This window comes from Pseudoliparis swirei, chromosome 22, assembly GCF_029220125.1.
Source record: "Pseudoliparis swirei isolate HS2019 ecotype Mariana Trench chromosome 22, NWPU_hadal_v1, whole genome shotgun sequence".
In the NCBI taxonomy this organism is placed as follows: domain Eukaryota; kingdom Metazoa; phylum Chordata; class Actinopteri; order Perciformes; family Liparidae; genus Pseudoliparis; species Pseudoliparis swirei.
The window spans coordinates 18,196,707-18,219,068 of record NC_079409.1 but is presented as its reverse complement, the minus strand read 5'-3'; the positions used below and the strand labels follow the sequence as shown (position 1 = coordinate 18,219,068).

Below are 22,362 nucleotides of genomic sequence, written 5' to 3'. Positions count from 1 at the left end.
TAACAAGTATCTGCTTGCAGGACTGCCTGCACAATATATATATATATATATATACACACACACACTGTACTGTAGCTTAAGAGGAGATCAAAACTGTTTTCAATCATAACATATCACAAAAATGTATGCAAGCATGAGAGTTGAATATGCTTCAAGTTATTATGATAGCTTTTTTTCATAACTTAATATGCTGAAATTGGACCAGTCTGTGGATAACACCCAATTGAATTTTGCGCCATTAATAATACTGACTCAAACACATGTTGAACCACTACTTCTTAGTCCAGTATAATGTATATACTGTATCGCAACCGTGGATCAGTCTCTGTGTAGCTTCATCTCCAGTCATATGGCTGTACATCCATGTATATACTGTGGTTAAGCTTTCCCTCGTTGGAGATCAACAAAAAAAATCCAGGAAAGATAACTGCCATCGCTATTATGGTTTATAGTCCTAAATCTACATCCACTAAGTCCACAGGTTGGCTTTCCGAAAGGAACCCATGCAGTCACATTCACATGATACATATGGAATAGCCCAGTGAGGAAACTAGAACAGCCTAACCTGCAGAAGAATCCCACACAGGAATCCAGCCTCGTAAGCCTACACATGTCATGTATGCACACTTCCCACATAATGTCATGACAAAGAAATTCTGTTCCCTTCTTGAGGACAAACGCCGCTAACAAGCATCACAGTTTGTACAACGCCGGCTTGAGGCGCTCTATCAGTCCAAAATATTCAAGGGGAAAGGCAAAGCCGCTGAAATATATGACTCTTTTTAGTGCTCTGCTCACATCTCGAAAAAAGACAAATTGTCTTCAGCCTTCAAGGTTTTTACACATTCCACGTCTCGCCCCTGGTTAATCATAGCAGCACTTCAAAGAGGAACGGTCTTCACATGTAAAAAAAGAGAGGCAAAGTCACACGAGGAGAGATACTAGAGGCAGAAAGAGAGCGGTCTTACCTCCACGGCCCGCAGTACGCAGCACTCCGCGGAACACGAAGGCATTTTTGGTGTCAGCCTGGCTGCCCAGACACACACTCACACACACAGACACACACATACATGCCCCCCCCCCCCCCCCACACACACACACACACACACACACTAAGACAGAAAGCCCTTGCTGTTATGTCGCCCTGCCCCCTCCAGAAAGAAAGACAGATTTGAATGCCTACAGCTGATAGTTGCAGTTGTGCTACCTGTCACACAGACTAGTCCTTCAGTCTAGTCCTTCGCCGGCTCTGTCTTTAAAAAATGTAAAAATGTCTGTATGACCTGAAGCCGCTGTCTGTACAGCTCACAGGACAGAGGAACAGTCAGTGATCGGACGGCAGCAGGTACGGCACAGTGCTTCCACTGCCAGTTACGTCTGGCAACAATCTTTCTCTCTCTCCCTCTCTCTCTCTCTCTCTCTCTCTCTCTCCCCCTCACAAAGGGTTACAGCCTCAGCCACAGGCTCTGAGGCACACTGAATCAAACCACACGCTCACCAACCAATCATAAGGCTGCAGCAGGCTGATGTAATCATTCCCACACAGACTCAGGCGCACGCGCAAATGCACACACACAAACACACACACACTCTCTGTCAGGCATAAACATTTCAGTAGAAACACAGACGCACAGTCATGCACAGACACAGCCAACTTTTTCTCAGACCTCTTTCGAGCGCCCTGCTTCAGTTTTATTTCAGAGCTCAAAGTGCGAGGGTTCATTTGAGAAGGCTGTGTGTGGGTCAGTCAGGAGAAGATGCAGCAGGAAGAGAAATAACGGATAAAGGAAGGAGTAAAAAAAAGAAGAACAAAAAAAAGATTTGTCTTCGTTCAGAAGTGTTCAAGTGAGGGCTTGTTGGCTTCTACGATTTTCTCTTAGTCTTTGTTTCTCTTTTCCTCTCCCTCCTTCATCCCTCCCTCCTCGTGGCTTAACTTTGAACTCCCCATTCAGATCTCTCTGCCTCTCACAGCAGTAACAAGACTCATTACAGAGCAACTGAAATGAAAAAAACTTGTAGCAGCAATTGAGCTCTCTGACCAACTCCTCCTCCCCTGGTGGTGAGCTTCTTCCAACATTCTTTCTCTCCAAAGAACAAAAAAACGTGGGAGACTTTTGCAGCCCCCCCTCCCCTCCGACCCCTCTTTTTAACTCTGATATTTAGTATGCCTTGAGACACCCCGTCTGGGAGAGGCGAGATCAGCCTTACATTGTCATCGAAGCGACTTCTTCTGGTTTTCCGTACTTCATTTTCAGAGGAAAAGGAGGGTGCATGTTTGCACACGTGTGGTTGAGGTGTAATCCAGGAATAAGCACATTTCCACAGAAGGAAGGAGGAAGTAGTGGTAAAAGGTAAAAGTGGTAGCCGTCAAGGAAATACAATTTCATTTACTGTAGCTGGAAACGTTGGGGAGGGAGGGATGGAGGAAGGGAAAATCGGTCCCTGGGGGAGGGGATACAGAGAAAGAGAAAAAGTGTATGTATGTGCTTGTAAATGATTGCAGACATGATCGTGGGGGGGATAGGGAGACAGACAGACGAAAGAAGTAAATGCGAAAAGAGTGTCAAGCAGAATGAAGTTGCACACACACAGACAGAGAGAGACAGAGACACAGAGAGAGAGAGAGAGAGAGATATGACACACTGCAGCAGAATGTGTAGTATGAATGATTCCTACTGTTAACTACGTATCTAGCCTGCACAGCTGTCTCTCCCAACCATCCGCCAAGGCGCACACCCTCGTCTACGTCACTGTGAGTCAGGCAGAGGGGAAAGCCCCAAGAAGCCCGCGCACATCACACGATCTGCAATACAGGTTTTTATTACAGTGCTGTAATTATAAGAGTTGCTCAATCGGTCCATTGATACCAACCCTTTTGACAACGAATCTAGTTATTACACATTTTGATGTCAAGAAAGACCGGAAAGATAATCCAACATGGCTAATGTCACTGTCGTTTCTGACATACCCAAGAAATCCTCTTCTATAGGTCAACAGAATATGTGTGAGCTGGCCTGTATTGGATCCGACAGGTTCAACAAGGGTTGCTATTTAACATAATAACTTCAGGATTATGATCATGTTTGTTTTTCCACCACTAAGAGTTGTGTCTGTCAGTCAAGTCGAAAGTCAAGTTCCAAGCACGAAAGGTTTGTTCAACTCGTGAAAAAGCCCTGTGTTACAAACCAAATGTAACGCCACTTCAGAAGCGAGAGAGTTTGTAGTTTGTCAATAGGAATTATTTTGCTGTTGCACAGGTGGCTCAGAGTGTGACTGCAAAAAGGGGAGAGGAGGGCTCTTGGGATAGAATAAACCTTCAGCCACATTATCCCTATCAATACACCCCACTGATCATGTCATATTTGAAGAAACAAAGAAATAATTGCGAAAGATTACAAATTGTTAAAACATACAGTATATATACACACACACACACATATCTATATATATGTATATATATATACATAGATATATACATATATATATACACATATATATACACACATACATATATATATCAGGCATGAAAACGGGTCAGGAGTGAAAAAGGTGAGAAGGATAGGCGCGCGCGCGGGTGGGGGGGGGGGGGGGTGCTGGTGACTTCCACGAACATCGATGTTGGACGTTGTAGGCCCTCCATTCTGGTGATCGGGCCCCATAATAATAGTAATATTGTGTATAATATGGTCATTCATGAACCAACTTCCTTTTTTTTGGCGTGAACAAGTCTTCAAGTCTTGAGCTCTGCTGAGCCTTGAGTCTGTTCATTGAGTCTGTTCCTCGAGTCTGTTCCTCGAGTCTGTTCTGCCTCTACCTGGTTGTCACGATCTTCTATACCATACCTGCCATAAATATCATGATACTGATAAAATACCATAAAAACAGTATACCATAAATAAGACACTGGTATATTTATCTATAATAGTAATAAATCAAATATCTGTATGGTTCACTTTTTACCAACTTTTTCAACACTTAACAAATGGCAGTAATATTAGTATTAGCCTACAAGATATTAATGAAACTACATGGAGCCATCATAGCATTGATTATACACTATGAGGCCGTTAGTCTGTATCTGACCAGATGATACCGAGTTTATCAGGATGAGCAGCTGGAGAGTTACACAACTTTACAGACTGAACTTAAACATTTCACTTCTGGCATCTTTTTTTATTTTTTATTTTTAAAGCCGAAAATTCCGCCACTTAACGCCACTCTCTGTTAGCGCTGCGCAGTGTGCGCAGACAGCTTGACACGGAGCAGCGCGTGAGCTCTGATCCCGCACTCTTTTAATGAAGTATCAATACTAAAAATATGCTAAATCACATAGTTTTTAACGTACGGGTACTTTGTTAGTATCGCTACACCGTGCAGCGTGACAGCAGCAGATGTAGCGGACTAACATTCAAGCTAACCTAAACCACCAAACACTGAAGACATCTTGACGCTGATTGGCCGAGACGCGACACGTCACATCAAAGATGTTTTATTGCGAAGAGCACCACGTAACATTTTCTCCGTGTCCCACTCCAATCTCATAAACGCCGGCCGGTCAATTGACCCCCCCCCCCACTACCCCAAAACAAAACTCTTCGGATCTACACGATTCACGTAAGTCACCTATTTTGGTTTCAAAACGGCGAATTTCGCCGAAAGGTGAGGGATTCTCATGCCTGATATATATATATATATATATATATATATACACACATACACACACACATACATACATCAGAAAACTGTCTCCTTGTGACATTACAAAGACCACTGGTGGTTGTAAGTGGAAGGAATAAGGAGACGGACAGAGAGGATGGCGAAGTGACACGCTTCACGCTAACCTACTCTAATAAAGGCAAATAATAGTGATGTGGATAACAACAAAATAAACGGAGGGAGACAAAGGGGAAGAAGAAAAACAGAAAGAGAAACAGAAGTTAAAAAAGAAAGATAGAAAATCGTCTCCAACTGTCCAGGAGGCGGTCAGGGAGCGAAGTGTTGGTTACAGTTTGATACATAACACCGTTTAGTTCCACAAAGGTACGTTCAAGGAGAGTACAAATATTGAGTATGTAGTGCAACGTATGCGATTTCGGAGGCAGCCTTTATCTTCTAATGCGTTTAAGTGTGTCCTCATTTATATGGGGGCGCGGAACGGAGCATGCCTCTCCACCTCTCTGATGACTCAGGTCTGATAACTGCACTGTGATGTAGCTTCAGGCTTCAGACAACACACACACACACACACACACAGATGGGCTCACTTAAACATCTTCAGATACACAGACACACATGCTACGCAAATACTAAGTGTACATATTGTGTAGTTAAGTATCTGCACGCACACACACAGAGCCCAGACACACACAAAGACAACGCTACAGGCACAAACAGACAGAGAGTATCAACTGCACTGTATGAGAACGTGCTTTGGCAAACTGAAGTTTGCACACGAGCGTGTGTGTGTGTTTGCGTGTGTGGGTGTGTGTGTGAAGTCTGTGTGAATGCCCAGCAGCGCTCACACATACGCACATCCCTTTCTTTGAGAATTGGCTGCAGGTCTATAAATAACTCCACTGGTATTATATACACATTACAGGCCATTACATCAGATAGGAGTTACTGTGGCAGATTACAGTTCTAAAAGACTATTATCCGTGAAAGACACAAGATACACACACACACATATAGTGAAGCAGCTGAAAAACGAAGGCAACCTGGATGACAGCTGAAGAACGGAGAGCAAAGTTGTGTGTTTTGTTTAGCGGCTAAGAAAAACATAAAAATTCTAGTTCTTGCCAAAAAGACAGTGTCTAGTCACACTAGGCCAACACAGCCCTTAAATGAACTGCACCCATCTCAGATTGAATACGCTTGTTGGTTGCAGCATGTACACTATTTGAGGCATTAAAAGATTTCACTCTGACACGGTACACTCTAGACATAAATAAAATAATGATTTAAAGTGATTGATTGAGCGATTCCTGGGTAGAGACTTGATTGTATGGGCAGGAAGCAGGACACATGATACAGCTTTTTATATATATCCACATATGTGTATATATATAATATATATATACACTTATACATATATATATATACATATATAAGAGAGAGAGAGAGAGAGAGAGAGAGAGAGAATGAAGGCTATTACGTTGTTGATTACTCCAACAGAACCAAGTCAGAAAGAAAGCTGAAAGCTTTAATTATATTTGTATGGAAACATCCACAGTTTTGTGCAGCGAGGAAAAACTATATAAACGTCACACTATTTGGTCTGGTTTCAAATAGCTTAATTTAGATATTTTAGAGACAATGTTGCATTGCCAAAGCTTCACAGTATCATTGCACAAGTATCTACTTGTCTGTACTTTATATTGACACTCAGAGTGCTGACTTTTAGCAGGTCATTGGTCAGTAAAAAAAAAGAACAACTGTAGCCATTGATCAACTGATTTGGCTCACACGTCCCACCCAGCTTCATATTCTCATTAACAAGTACTCTTTTTAAAGCCCCTCTGACTGTAATGTGGTCTCGGGTCGCCCCTGGAAACTAACCTCCAGATGATGAGATGGAGATACAGGAAACCTGAATGGGCCTCGGACAATTGAGTCGTCCCCGCTGAGCGCCTGCAGTCTGCAGTAGTGGGAGGCACTAGCCAAAAGATATCTGCTGACTCATGAGAAAGAGACGGGAAACTGTCCCTTGTCATCCAATTACCGTGTCAAATTAAGACCCAAGACACAGCAGCCTATCTGGACTCAGCGAAGCAAGAGAAGGCAGAATGGGATTTAGTAGTCAGGGGACGGAGAGATGGAGGGAGGGTATAGAGATGTATGGAGAGAAATGTAGGACTCCCAGTGCCCACTAACAATACAGAGTCATGTACAGTGGCGGACTGCCATCTCTTCCACTGTGCAGCCATGCATCAAACCAAACACTGTATATCCCACAGAGCCTGCTCTGTATCTAAATAATGGAGTCTTAACACCTAATCAGGGTATTAAGTTGAAGGTTGGAAGATTTTGCTGCTGAGCTAGTACAAATTGAATTGGCATTACAGGTCAGGTACCACACATTGACTTCAGACCTTTGTCCAAGCCACAAAATACTGCATGTATACATACAGGGTATTTATCACAGCGGAAGGTGGCGTTGAGTTTCAAATGTTCTGTTTAAATAGCAGTTGTATTGCTTTATAGTGAAGAAAATATGTTGTGCTTAACCAAAGTTATAAAGATCTGGGATGTGTGTCTACCAAGTAGAAAAAGAGACGGCAGAATTCCATATGATCACCAGTGGGTTGGAAGGTCAAACATGCCTTTGGTTACTTCAACTAGATTTGCACATGCACAGTGTGTAAACACACTTCCTAAGGCTTATGATGATTCAAGAATAATCTCTTCCCTATTTAAATGTTACTACCTGCTGAGAACAACCCGTGTGGAGCCAAATATTTTACCAACAGGACTAGAAGTGGGGACGGATGCTTAATTGTATACCTGGGTCGACTGCCAGAAAACCCCAGGTGGCAAATGTCCTTTCTGCTGATTTCTGCTGAATTGGAGCCATTGTCCAATTACAGCAGGAGGGCAGAGGAATGGGACACGGGGACTGTGTGTGAACAAAGGAGTCCTTGTGACTTCACGTCTCATAGGGTCCATTGGACCTGGCTGGGTCTGATGCCATTGGCCCTGCTGATGCCCCACCCACTCCTCCTCTCTACCTCCATCTGCCTGATGGATCATGGAGGTCTGGATCGTGGTCCATGCCGAATACCAACTATTCATACACTCTATCATACTCATTGAATGTGTTGTAACCCTGTAATATTTCCTTCTGTACGCGTGGCATCTATTGCATCTGTCCATCCGGGGAGAGGGATCCTCCTCTGTTGCTCTCCTGAAGGTTTCTTCCCTTTTTTCCCTGTGAAAGAGTTTTTTCTATTTCTTGGGAGTTTTTCCTGATCCCATGTGAGGTCCTGGGACAGGGATGTCCATGTGTACAGATTGTAAAGCCCTCTGAGGCAAATTTGTAATAATGGGCTATACAAAATAAACTGGATTGAATTGAATTGAAAATGATTGGTATGGATTTCCACATCTTGGAAATGGTCTACTGGGAGGATTGTGGCATTGTTGGTGCCATTGATGGTCTCTGGACCATTGTTGACTCTCAATCTACATAAAGGTTGTTTTCATCTCGAATGGTTTGCTCCTTTCAACAATTACACTTTTGATATAAAATGTTCAGCTTGCTCACAAGTAACAAGACTGTCATAACTATTGTCATAACTAGACTGAATGATCATAAAACTATAATACGGTTATTATTAATATTAAAGTAAAAGACAGACATAGACATTCTTATGAAGTAAGACATTGACAGGTCCCTGCGTCCCATGAGTTTAAAAAGAGGACTACCAGCATCACAGGCCAGTTCTAACAATCATCTCCCAATCAGAGCAATCCCAGTATGCACCACAGCTTCGTACAAACTGTCCCCACTAAGGGGGGTTTCTCTGGAGATGCCAAGATCACAGTGCCACAGTTCTGTCCATCATTCTCTCTCTACTGCCAAATGCCTCTGAAAGGGGCTTTTAAGCGATCTGCTCACTTTTTTTAGACTTTATTGAAAAGTGGCCTGTCCATCATCCTTAAGTATTAAACAATTATATGAATTCACCTATGGAGACAAAGGATATTGAAGTATAACAAATTATAATATTACTTTTGTTTTCAAAAAAAATTCTGACATTTTTTATTAACCTGGAGCTCTGTACTTGATTTGATATCCAATAATAGTAGATAATCTGATAAATTTGTATAAACAAAACATAAAACTGTTTGCTGTGGTACATGCCAGAGGAGCAACACATTTACAAGATAAATCAGATGCATCATGTAATTAATTTACATATCTTTTGTTAAAACTCTTCAAAATACCACTGTTTTTAGCCTCTTTTCAATCCCTATATGTGTATGTGTGGGAGTACCACATATAGACATGCCTATTACTCTTTCTTCCTTCCTCCTCTTCCCAGCAGCAGCTTCAGAAATCTGAGCTGTCCTACATTCCCTAAGAGAGAGAGAGAGGGGGATGGAGCGAGAGAGGATGCAATCTCTATGACCTACATGGGTCCAACAGCGCTGTTCAGCTTTGTCCAGATAAAATGCCTGCAGGCAGCAGCACATTGCTCGCTTTTGTGAAACACATGGACACGCGTGTTTCCACCTGTATTCAGGCACACATGCATGAAGAGGTATGCATGAGCCGCGGAGGACAAAACCTTACCTTATGAAAGAAATAGTTTCTGCATTAAAAAAAAAAAAAAAAAAATCTGTAGTTTGCCAAGGATAGATAATTTCAAAAAGCATTCACATTTGCCATTCTGAAAATCTAAGATCTAGCGACTGAGATGGAGGAGGTCGCTAACACCATCATGGATTCCCATTAGCTGCAGGAGTAATGAGATCTCACCCTATTAGCTGGGTGAAAGTTGTGGCTTCTAATCTTACACTGCCTGCCTCGTGGGTGGTCCAGTCATGTTACTATGGTCAGACCATTATTTAGTAAAATTCAATACAGAACAGACTTATGTAGATAATCCATTTCATAACCATTATTTTTTAACCGTTTGCTACCATCAACTCAATGAACACTATAAAATGACCTGAATATCCCCTCTTTTAGTCTATCGCTAAAACTTTAACTTTGATGACATAAATTACCTGAAAAAACAATAAACAATAAGAATCCTGCTCTTGTTTGGTTTCCTGTGATGATACTCCCGAAACAAGGTTGGAATCCGAGGGGAAATTGGCAGTTTGAGATAAGAAGGTCTGTTTAGTCAAAGTGTGCTGACCTGGTCAAAAGTTTTTATTTTTGCACAGCTTCAAATACGCTGTGTCTTGATTTAAAAAAAAATTCTGGAACACAGCATTTGGCAGCTAATACATTCTTTTTGTAAGGCTTTATTTGTCTTTCTAGTTGACAAATGGCTTTGTCACTGTACTCCCTTGGTGTTTGTGTTATGTAGCAGCCAATAGATAATGTCACTCTCTGAGGACTATTACAAATCAATTGTTGATGAGAATTTGAGCAGTAACAATATGTGTTTTTTTATGCATAATCTCTACAGCGGGAATACATTTTAGAATTTATGTGTATGCATTGATATTTTTCCTTCAGCTCAGGGCTGTTATGCGGCTGTTTTCGGGAGGCAGTGGATGCAAGATGCATATGGCTTAGTGGTTGCAGTGACACTGACCTATTTTTTTTACTGGAAGCATGCAAATTAATTTTGCATGTAATAAAATTAGATTTAAACCAGTGTTTGTGCCTTTACACAAGTGGGATACTTCTCGTCCACAACACAAGTTCCTCTTGGATAGTCTTATGAATGTGCGGCTCATAGTGCACTATTTAAGCACTGGCCTTGGTATTATACCAATGCACAACGCATAGTTAACTTGACTACAAAGGTCTTTGTGCACAAGCAGTAATATGCTGATCTGTTCCCAAGTGGCTTTGCCCTGGCAGTGTAGATTTTAAAGTCTTATTCATCTAAATTCTAAACTAAGCCCTTAAGTTTGCCAGCCAGCCTACCTTAATATCGAAGGACAGGCCATGTGTGTGTGTTCGTGTGTGTATATATGTTTGATCCATTGGGGCATATAGGATATGACAGGGTCTTGTAGCTACATTTTATTTCACCAGAATACCATATTGTAGGAGCAGATAACTGCACTCTTCTTTTATATAAAATTCAAAGGAAAGTAGTTTTCAATTTTTTTGTTGGGCTGGACTACTGCTCAAAACTCACAAAACATGTAAATGTGCACATCAAAGTAGAGTATCGCCTGAGATGTTAGTGTGCATCAGACCATCAGAGCTGCACAGCATCCTTCAGTTTAGAGTTTCAGAGATTCAATTGGTTGCATATTAGGACATGTATGATCCATTTTCTGGGGAAAAAGCAAACAGATAAAGACAGACCTAGAAAACTAATTGTCATTGACTAGCACACAGATCAGCCAATAAGCAGCGAGGAAAAACTATATAAACGTCACACTATTTGGTCTGGTTTCAAATAGCTTAATTTAGATATTTTAGAGACAATGTTGCATTGCCAAAGCTTCACAGTATCATTGCACAAGTATCTACTTGTCTGTACTTTATATTGACACTCAGAGTGCTGACTTTTAGCAGGTCATTGGTCAGTAAAAAAAAAGAACAACTGTAGCCATTGATCAACTGATTTGGCTCACACGTCCCACCCAGCTTCATATTCTCATTAACAAGTACTCTTTTTAAAGCCCCTCTGACTGTAATGTGGTCTCGGGTCGCCCCTGGAAACTAACCTCCAGATGATGAGATGGAGATACAGGAAACCTGAATGGGCCTCGGACAATTGAGTCGTCCCCGCTGAGCGCCTGCAGTCTGCAGTAGTGGGAGGCACTAGCCAAAAGATATCTGCTGACTCATGAGAAAGAGACGGGAAACTGTCCCTTGTCATCCAATTACCGTGTCAAATTAAGACCCAAGACACAGCAGCCTATCTGGACTCAGCGAAGCAAGAGAAGGCAGAATGGGATTTAGTAGTCAGGGGACGGAGAGATGGAGGGAGGGTATAGAGATGTATGGAGAGAAATGTAGGACTCCCAGTGCCCACTAACAATACAGAGTCATGTACAGTGGCGGACTGCCATCTCTTCCACTGTGCAGCCATGCATCAAACCAAACACTGTATATCCCACAGAGCCTGCTCTGTATCTAAATAATGGAGTCTTAACACCTAATCAGGGTATTAAGTTGAAGGTTGGAAGATTTTGCTGCTGAGCTAGTACAAATTGAATTGGCATTACAGGTCAGGTACCACACATTGACTTCAGACCTTTGTCCAAGCCGTACAAAATACTGCATGTATACATACAGGGTATTTATCACAGCGGAAGGTGGCGTTGAGTTTCAAATGTTCTGTTTAAATAGCAGTTGTATTGCTTTATAGTGAAGAAAATATGTTGTGCTTAACCAAAGTTATAAAGATCTGGGATGTGTGTCTACCAAGTAGAAAAAGAGACGGCAGAATTCCATATGATCACCAGTGGGTTGGAAGGTCAAACATGCCTTTGGTTACTTCAACTAGATTTGCACATGCACAGTGTGTAAACACACTTCCTAAGGCTTATGATGATTCAAGAATAATCTCTTCCCTATTTAAATGTTACTACCTGCTGAGAACAACCCGTGTGGAGCCAAATATTTTTACCAACAGGACTAGAAGTGGGGACGGATGCTTAATTGTATACCTGGGTCGACTGCCAGAAAACCCCAGGTGGCAAATGTCCTTTCTGCTGATTTCTGCTGAATTGGAGCCATTGTCCAATTACAGCAGGAGGGCAGAGGAATGGGACACGGGGACTGTGTGTGAACAAAGGAGTCCTTGTGACTTCACGTCTCATAGGGTCCATTGGACCTGGCTGGGTCTGATGCCATTGGCCCTGCTGATGCCCCACCCACTCCTCCTCTCTACCTCCATCTGCCTGATGGATCATGGAGGTCTGGATCGTGGTCCATGCCGAATACCAACTATTCATACACTCTATCATACTCATTGAATGTGTTGTAACCCTGTAATATTTCCTTCTGTACGCGTGGCATCTATTGCATCTGTCCATCCGGGGAGAGGGATCCTCCTCTGTTGCTCTCCTGAAGGTTTCTTCCTTTTTTCCCTGTGAAAGAGTTTTTCTATTTCTTGGGAGTTTTCCTGATCCCATGTGAGGTCCTGGGACAGGGATGTCCATGTGTACAGATTGTAAAGCCCTCTGAGGCAAATTTGTAATAATGGGCTATACAAAATAAACTGGATTGAATTGAATTGAAAATGATTGGTATGGATTTCACATCTTGGAAATGGTCTACTGGGAGGATTGTGGCATTGTTGGTGCCATTGATGGTCTCTGGACCATTGTTGACTCTCAATCTACATAAAGGTTGTTTTCATCTCGAATGGTTTGCTCCTTTCAACAATTACACTTTTGATATAAAATGTTCAGCTTGCTCACAAGTAACAAGACTGTCATAACTATTGTCATAACTAGACTGAATGATCATAAAACTATAATACGGTTATTATTAATATTAAAGTAAAAGACAGACATAGACATTCTTATGAAGTAAGACATTGACAGGTCCCTGCGTCCCATGAGTTTAAAAAGAGGACTACCAGCATCACAGGCCAGTTCTAACAATCATCTCCCAATCAGAGCAATCCCAGTATGCACCACAGCTTCGTACAAACTGTCCCCACTAAGGGGGGTTTCTCTGGAGATGCCAAGATCACAGTGCCACAGTTCTGTCCATCATTCTCTCTCTACTGCCAAATGCCTCTGAAAGGGGCTTTTAAGCGATCTGCTCACTTTTTTTAGACTTTATTGAAAAGTGGCCTGTCCATCATCCTTAAGTATTAAACAATTATATGAATTCACCTATGGAGACAAAGGATATTGAAGTATAACAAATTATAATATTACTTTTGTTTTCAAAAAAAATTCTGACATTTTTTATTAACCTGGAGCTCTGTACTTGATTTGATATCCAATAATAGTAGATAATCTGATAAATTTGTATAAACAAAACATAAAACTGTTTGCTGTGGTACATGCCAGAGGAGCAACACATTTACAAGATAAATCAGATGCATCATGTAATTAATTTACATATCTTTTGTTAAAACTCTTCAAAATACCACTGTTTTTAGCCTCTTTTCAATCCCTATATGTGTATGTGTGGGGAGTACCACATATATAGACATGCCTATTACTCTTTCTTCCCTTCCTCCTCTTCCCAGCAGCAGCTTCAGAAATCTGAGCTGTCCTACATTCCCTAAGAGAGAGAGAGAGGGGGGGGGGGGGGGGGGATGGAGCGAGAGAGAGGGATGCAATCTCTATGACCTACATGGGTCCAACAGCGCTGTTCAGCTTTGTCCAGATAAAATGCCTGCAGGCAGCAGCACATTGCTCGCTTTTGTGAAACACATGGACACGCGTGTTTCCACCTGTATTCAGGCACACATGCATGAAGAGGTATGCATGAGCCGCGGAGGACAAAACCTTACCTTATGAAAGAAATAGTTTCTGCATTAAAAAAAAAAAAAAAAAAATCTGTAGTTTGCCAAGGATAGATAATTTCAAAAAGCATTCACATTTGCCATTCTGAAAATCTAAGATCTAGCGACTGAGATGGAGGAGGTCGCTAACACCATCATGGATTCCCATTAGCTGCAGGAGTAATGAGATCTCACCCTATTAGCTGGGTGAAAGTTGTGGCTTCTAATCTTACACTGCCTGCCTCGTGGGTGGTCCAGTCATGTTACTATGGTCAGACCATTATTTAGTAAAATTCAATACAGAACAGACTTATGTAGATAATCCATTTCATAACCATTATTTTTTAACCGTTTGCTACCATCAACTCAATGAACACTATAAAATGACCTGAATATCCCCTCTTTTAGTCTATCGCTAAAACTTTAACTTTGATGACATAAATTACCTGAAAAAACAATAAACAATAAGAATCCTGCTCTTGTTTGGTTTCCTGTGATGATACTCCCGAAACAAGGTTGGAATCCGAGGGGAAATTGGCAGTTTGAGATAAGAAGGTCTGTTTAGTCAAAGTGTGCTGACCTGGTCAAAAGTTTTTATTTTTGCACAGCTTCAAATACGCTGTGTCTTGATTTAAAAAAAAATTCTGGAACACAGCATTTGGCAGCTAATACATTCTTTTTGTAAGGCTTTATTTGTCTTTCTAGTTGACAAATGGCTTTGTCACTGTACTCCCTTGGTGTTTGTGTTATGTAGCAGCCAATAGATAATGTCACTCTCTGAGGACTATTACAAATCAATTGTTGATGAGAATTTGAGCAGTAACAATATGTGTTTTTTTATGCATAATCTCTACAGCGGGAATACATTTTAGAATTTATGTGTATGCATTGATATTTTTCCTTCAGCTCAGGGCTGTTATGCGGCTGTTTTCGGGAGGCAGTGGATGCAAGATGCATATGGCTTAGTGGTTGCAGTGACACTGACCTATTTTTTTTACTGGAAGCATGCAAATTAATTTTGCATGTAATAAAATTAGATTTAAACCAGTGTTTGTGCCTTTACACAAGTGGGATACTTCTCGTCCACAACACAAGTTCCTCTTGGATAGTCTTATGAATGTGCGGCTCATAGTGCACTATTTAAGCACTGGCCTTGGTATTATACCAATGCACAACGCATAGTTAACTTGACTACAAAGGTCTTTGTGCACAAGCAGTAATATGCTGATCTGTTCCCAAGTGGCTTTGCCCTGGCAGTGTAGATTTTAAAGTCTTATTCATCTAAATTCTAAACTAAGCCCTTAAGTTTGCCAGCCAGCCTACCTTAATATCGAAGGACAGGCCATGTGTGTGTGTTCGTGTGTGTGTATATATGTTTGATCCATTGGGGCATATAGGATATGACAGGGTCTTGTAGCTACATTTTATTTCACCAGAATACCATATTGTAGGAGCAGATAACTGCACTCTTCTTTTATATAAAATTCAAAGGAAAGTAGTTTTCAATTTTTTTGTTGGGCTGGACTACTGCTCAAAACTCACAAAACATGTAAATGTGCACATCAAAGTAGAGTATCGCCTGAGATGTTAGTGTGCATCAGACCATCAGAGCTGCACAGCATCCTTCAGTTTAGAGTTTCAGAGATTCAATTGGTTGCATATTAGGACATGTATGATCCATTTTCTGGGGAAAAAAGCAAACAGATAAAAGACAGACCTAGAAAAACTAATTGTCATTGACTAGCACACAGATCAGCCAATAAGGCTTTGTACAATGTCTATTCAGAAAAAAACAGTCCATCCCAAGTAAGTATGTATATACAGATTGGAAAGCACTGAGACAAATTAGTAATTTGTGAAAATAGGCTTTACAAATAAACTGAATTGAATATATATATATATATATATATATATATATACAGGACTGTCTCAGAAAATTAGAATATTGTGATGAAGTTCTTTATTTTCTGTAATGCAATTAAAAAAACAAAAATGTCATGCATTCTGGATTCATTACAAATCAACTGAAATATTGCAAGCCTTTTATTCTGATTTATTGCTGATTATGGTTTACAGTTTAAGAAAACTCAAATATCCTATCTCTAAATATTAGAATATCATGAAAAAGTATACTAGTAGGGCAGGCCTATTCAACTAGCGGCCCGCGGGCCGGATGCGGCCCGTTTGAGTTTAACTACGGCCCGCAAGACTGCCTGCAAATCAGTATAGCTTGGTAAGAAAAAATAAATCTGACGGACACGCCTCTTTTATACATTGAGACATCTAACCCAGAGCCATTGAGTTTCACTGTTGCCTCAACCAAACCTGTATGGTTACATCTTTATGTTACGCACCCGTGTTGGTTGCCGGTGTTACACCCCTACTGGTTTTCAAACCTACTGGTTTCCCTGTGCGTGCGTTGTGTTCTCTTCACATCTGCAGCGGGGCTCTGTCTCGCTCACCAGATTCGTCACACATTCACAAACATATTGCTGGAGATCTTCAAGCCACCGTTCATATCCATTTGGGCGATTACGATTGTATAAGTGAGCAGTGCATCACAGCCACGTATGAAGAAATACATTTTCGAAAAAATAAAAATAAAAAGATCGCCCGACCTGGTTTCGATCCCTTTCACGCAAAAGGAGTCTGAACTCAAAGACACGCAGTCTGTGCGCTGCGCCACCAGATATTAGTTTTATCCCAAGTCATTTATATATTGGTGGCTGTAGCTCAGTGGGGTAAGAGGGCCGTTCTTCAACCGCAAGGTTGTGGGTTCGATCCCCGCTCTCCCCATTAGTTGCAAGTTGAAGTGTCCTTGAGCAAGGCACTGAACCCCCACAGTTGCTTCCCGGGCGCCTCACCGCAGCCCACTGCTCCTTAATAACTAAGGATGGGTTAAATGCAGAGAACTAATTTCCCCTTGGGGATTAGTAAAAGTGTATATTATTATATTGATCCATTAAGTCACATTTCTTATGTTTTCATGGGAACAGTTTGGTTGAAGGGATCTGAAACAACTGGTTACCTTGAGCGGATATTTACACTTTGAAACATGTTTATAGTGATGCTTGTTCGCAACACTTTTGCCACACAATACCGACGCATTTTCGTGTGTGACTGTTTACCTGTGGAAATATACATTACTGTTTTTAATTTTTAGCCATTATTTGATCAATATTCTGTGCGGCCCTCACACCCCCCGTGATTTTCTTTTTCGGCCCACTTGCTACTGAAGTTGAATAGCCCTGTAGTAGGGTATTAAACAAATCACTTGAATTGTCTAATTAACTCGAAACACCTGCAAGGGTTTCCTGAGCCTTGACAAACACTCAGCTGTTATAAATCTTTTTTTTTACTTGGTCTGAGGAAATATTAAAATTTTATGAGATAGGATTTTAGAGTTTTCTTAAGCTGTAAGCCATAATCAGCAATATTAAAAGAATAAAAGGCTTGCAATATTTCAGTTGATTTGTAATGAATCCAGAATGCATGAAATTTTTGTTTTTTTAATTGCATTACAGAAAATAAAGAACTTTATCACAATATTCTAATTTTCTGAGACAGTCCTGTATATATATATGGCAGCAACAGGTTGAGGCATGTTTCCATTTAGCAGTGGGGGGGGGGGATAAATATGGCCCTGACACATGAGATGTTCCAGACTCGACCATAACCTGCCTGTCTCTTCGCCGGGTAGCGTTTGTTCAACAGCAGCAACATAATGTGTGTTTCACAGAACCAAATGCTACAAATCCTTCAACCAAGTTTCTGCTCGAGAAAGAGAGCAGACTGTATGCTGACAAAGGGTTACTGTACTGCCCGCATGCTCTCTTTACAAACAACGAGCATCAGATAACATGCACGTGTGTGTGTGTGTGTGTGTGTGTGGGGGGGGGGGGGGGTGTCAGAGACCAGATGTAATGTTAGGAATAATGAGGCAGGCATGCATCGAATATAAACACACGCAAAAGCTCAATAAAACATCCAGTTATAAATAATCACAAAGACAAAAACAATCCAAAACACACGCGTGTTTACAAGTGTTTGTATGTCTGTCCCTTATTTCACTTTAAGGCCCATTTAAAAGCAGACCGTCTGCTGGAAGAGTGAAACAGCAGATTTGTGGCACTGCGTCATCTTTGATCTCCGCACAGTGCGACCTGCAGAACACATCAGCGCCACAATGAGAAGCAGATCACACACACACAGAAACGCGCGCACACAAAGAGAGAGTTTGGGCATTCCATTCTGCTTTTCCTTTTACAGTGGAAAAATCTGCCCTTTGACCCGGAGTGTTTCCCACATGGAGGAAGGAGGCAGCAGCTGAGGAATGCCATGCTTCAGCGCCAACAGAGTGAGAGGAGGGATGGATCGATGCACATCAGTTACACAGCGGTTGTTTCTACTTTAAATCCTATTGCCTTTTGTTCAGCAACTGGAATGGCCACTTCTAGTATTGATCGTGTAAAAGACACAGACATTACTCTGCAATATCCAAGTTGCCAGATCAAACTCATAGGAGGATAATATGTACGCCTTGTTTTGGCCAAAATAGCAAAGGTATACATTTGCATTTCAACCACAATTCCTCACATTTGCCCACACAACACACACAGAGGCATACATAGACTGAGAATATGTTGAAAAACGTTCACTCGTATTGTATTACAATGTGGTTACTTAATACGTTACAGATTTCTTTCAGCTGGGGCTGGACTACAGGAGTGACTGTATGCAACATTTATAATCTGCAGCATATGAGCGGTCATGATAATTAGATTTTTTTTGAGTATCATCAGCAGCTCGCACGATGCCGAGATGCAAAGAGACAGTTTGACAGCCTGATTACTGCATCATACCTTCCTTGTTACTTCTTTCTTGCCAGAGTGCTTAATTGGTTGTGGTACTACTCCTTTTACCACAATTTGTCTGACACAAGACCATTGCATGATTTTTTTGCAACCTGTTATGGAGGCTGTCAACATCTTCAACTCATCATTTTAAATTCTACTGTGGTGCACTGCACCGATACAATGACACTTTCTTCGATAAGTAAGTGTCACAGCTTTGAAGACTGGCAAAGTTGGCTGGAGGAGCAGTCATGGAGGGAGGGAGGGAAGGAGAGAGAGAGCGAGAGAGAGAGAGAGAGGGAGAGATGAGGTGAATTAAGGTGAGATGAGGCAGATAAGTGATCAGTATCACCATCGTCAGAGCAAATGTTAACGATCCCTTCAGGGATACTGTGGATCAGCAGGTTCCAAGAAGCCAGATAACAAGTAGACAGGAAAGGATACGAAGGAAAACACAAGTCATCTCACCTGCACAGCATAATGAACACATTTATATTATATACAGTAAGTATTACTATTAAGTGATGTGGAAAAAACACACATAAATCCCTGCACCTAGGCACAGCTATTATGACCTCTGTATGTGCTGCTTCCATCTCTAAATCCCATTCCTGTATATGGTTGCCATATCTGCGTAACCCTGAACAGCTTGCAGACTTAGTATCAGCAGGTTTGCTTCAACCTGTGTGATGCAGAAAGCAGTAGCATTATATTTTAGTCACACTTGTGCAACTAGATAACGATGCTAGCACTGAACACCAGCGGCTCATTTGCGAACATTATTCGTGCCAACCCAACCGCCACTGCTTGTCTGGCACCGTGTGCTATTTTCAGGCCTCTTACTTAACGTGTGTGAATAAGAATTCATCTCGCGAGCTAATTTGTTAGGAGGACACCATGCACAGCACTCACTCCTTCCTGAGATCAACCGGAATGCCGTCTGAACTAAAAGTCCTGAGAAAAGGACAACAGAATGACAGGGGGGATACACATGGCCCAACACACACAAATAGACAGCGCCACTGAAAGATAATGAAAAAAGAGAGACAGAGAGAGGGCGTGGGGATCCTGCCATACCATAGAGCACAGTGAGCTACAGGACATCCAGTCCAAGTACAGTAAATCCAGCAAGATCTGGCAACACAGTGATCAAATCAGTGTTCCCACACTAGAACGACTGGGGCCACTATGGGAACACAGTGTCCAAGTGAGTATATAACAGCACTCTCTATTGCACTACTGAGGAAAGACTGTCAAGACAGAAATTGAATGGATATACAAGCCAAGTGCCTCGCATTCAAGGCTTCTTATAGGAGTTTCCATTGCACGACATGGATTACACAGGCTAAGCTACGACTATTTCTTCTTTTTTTTTAAGCGTGGCGCGGTTGTAATTTCTGCTTTTTGCTCAGTCCCTTCCAGAGTGAAACGTATGGAGTTTTAACATTAAATTATCCCCATTTTTTTGTAGTGTGCTCATCTGTGCACACTTTCACACTCACATACTGATCCAGTGCTCATAGATGGCAGCTTCCTAGTTTGATGTTCTTAGTCATCCTGCAGCTCTCACATTACCAAATGTATTCTTTCGGTTCTGATTTGAACTTGCATGTTTCATTGATGCTACACTTCAGAATAACAGCTATAAAATTTAGTTTTGCACACGCACATGCAGTAAACCTTCAACTGGACAGCATAAACGACGATGTTACTTCAACACTGGGCTTTATTTCTATTAATTTCTCCATTTCCCAGTTTCACCTTTAAGAATGTATTATAGCTATAAGGCAATCTGCAAAGGAGAGGAAGACTAAGACGGGAGGGAGAGGAGAGTGGGAGAAAGTTAGGTAATTGAGAGTCGTAGGTCTATGTCAAATAGTGCTCGGCTGTAAGGAATCACCGGGGAAGCTGAGTCCTCGTGCCTCCTGCCCAGCGGCCAAGGAGTGAGGTAAGGAGGAACAAAGGGACAGAAGTACAAGAGTCTGTCAGAAAGCGGAAAATTATGTAAACTAAACAGAGAAACTTTACACCAGCAGCCTGGCTGACTGGAGGTGTGGAGGGGTAACAACAGACAAACAGACAACTGCAGAAGACAGACATAGTTGAACTGATTGTGCTATTCTGTAGAGTGGGCTGGGCCTGGGAGCAATGATTTACTTGCACCATCCCACTCGTCAAACCCTTTACAGTCCACCACTCCCCCAAAACAATCTGAACTACTTAATGGAGTGTTTGCGAGACAGCAGTGTTCCCACTGTTCCACATACCTCCAGAGCTGGACCCCGAAAGACCATGCGTGTGATGAAACAACTTAACAGGAGTTTTTCTGTTTTTGTTTTTAACTGTAAGGTGCTGAAATGAATTTCCAACCACAATGAGACATACTTTCCATTGCCATCAACAATGGATAGACACTGCCAATGCTGTAAATATTTAACAGAATAAACAAAGACACAAATACACCCATATGTATGGATGGGTGCACAGCACACTCGTTTACACGAGTACGAGGTCCATGTGGAGCACAGCTCTTTCTCAGCATTGTCTCTTCATTATGAAAGTTTGGTGGTCCATGCAAAACATAACCAGTACACACACTTGCCATGTTTAGATTGTTGAACATTCAGAGCATATGTACAATGATATTTCAATACATGATGTAAAACTTATTTTACACTGCACATACAGTATATTCATATTCCCTAATGTGACTGACAACATTTTAAAGTTCTTGAAACTAAATTTCATTAAAAAAAATAAAAATGTTGCAATAGTGAGAAGATACAACATAACAATGAATTATGGGTTCACTTGAACAATTATTTTGAGGTCTCCTCTGTGTGAACAACTATATTTTAAATTATACCAGGGGAACTATAGATATGAGCATTTGTTTTATGAAGTATGCAGACATGTTTTGGTTTTCAGTCAAAAATCATTTTGCTCCTGCTCTTTAAAAAAAGCCTGGAAATTGGAAACAGGATTGCTGTGATGTGGGGCCATAACTGTGGTCAATGTCAGAGACAGATCTAGTAGCCTAATAAAGAGATGAGTGGCTAAAAAAATAATAATACTTCATCATACTGGATGATGACAGAAATTATTTAGCTCCGCCGCTAATCGCCAACTCCCCTGCACCGCCTTTAATCCCCTAATCCACTTCCTGGTTTATACTTCACTCTTAACAGGCCGCGTGGGAATTCAAAAACCAATAACATTCCCAGCCCGAGCGGGTCTACATGTCTAATAAATTGGTTGCTGAATATTTACCAGACACACCTGCTTTACTTATATTGAGCCAAAGTTATGTCACAGATAGTAATTCAATGCAAATCTCATAACCACTTAGTAAGACATTAATCTTTGACCTCTTTACCCTATGAACTACAATTTACCAT

General features: G+C 41.4%; 1 protein-coding gene across 3 annotated transcripts in view; it reads right to left on the bottom strand.

Annotated features, from left to right (window-relative positions):
• Positions 1–22,362, bottom strand: part of LOC130212551 (growth factor receptor-bound protein 10-like) — a 61,077-nt gene that overhangs the window by 9,282 nt on the left and 29,433 nt on the right. The window lies entirely within an intron of this gene.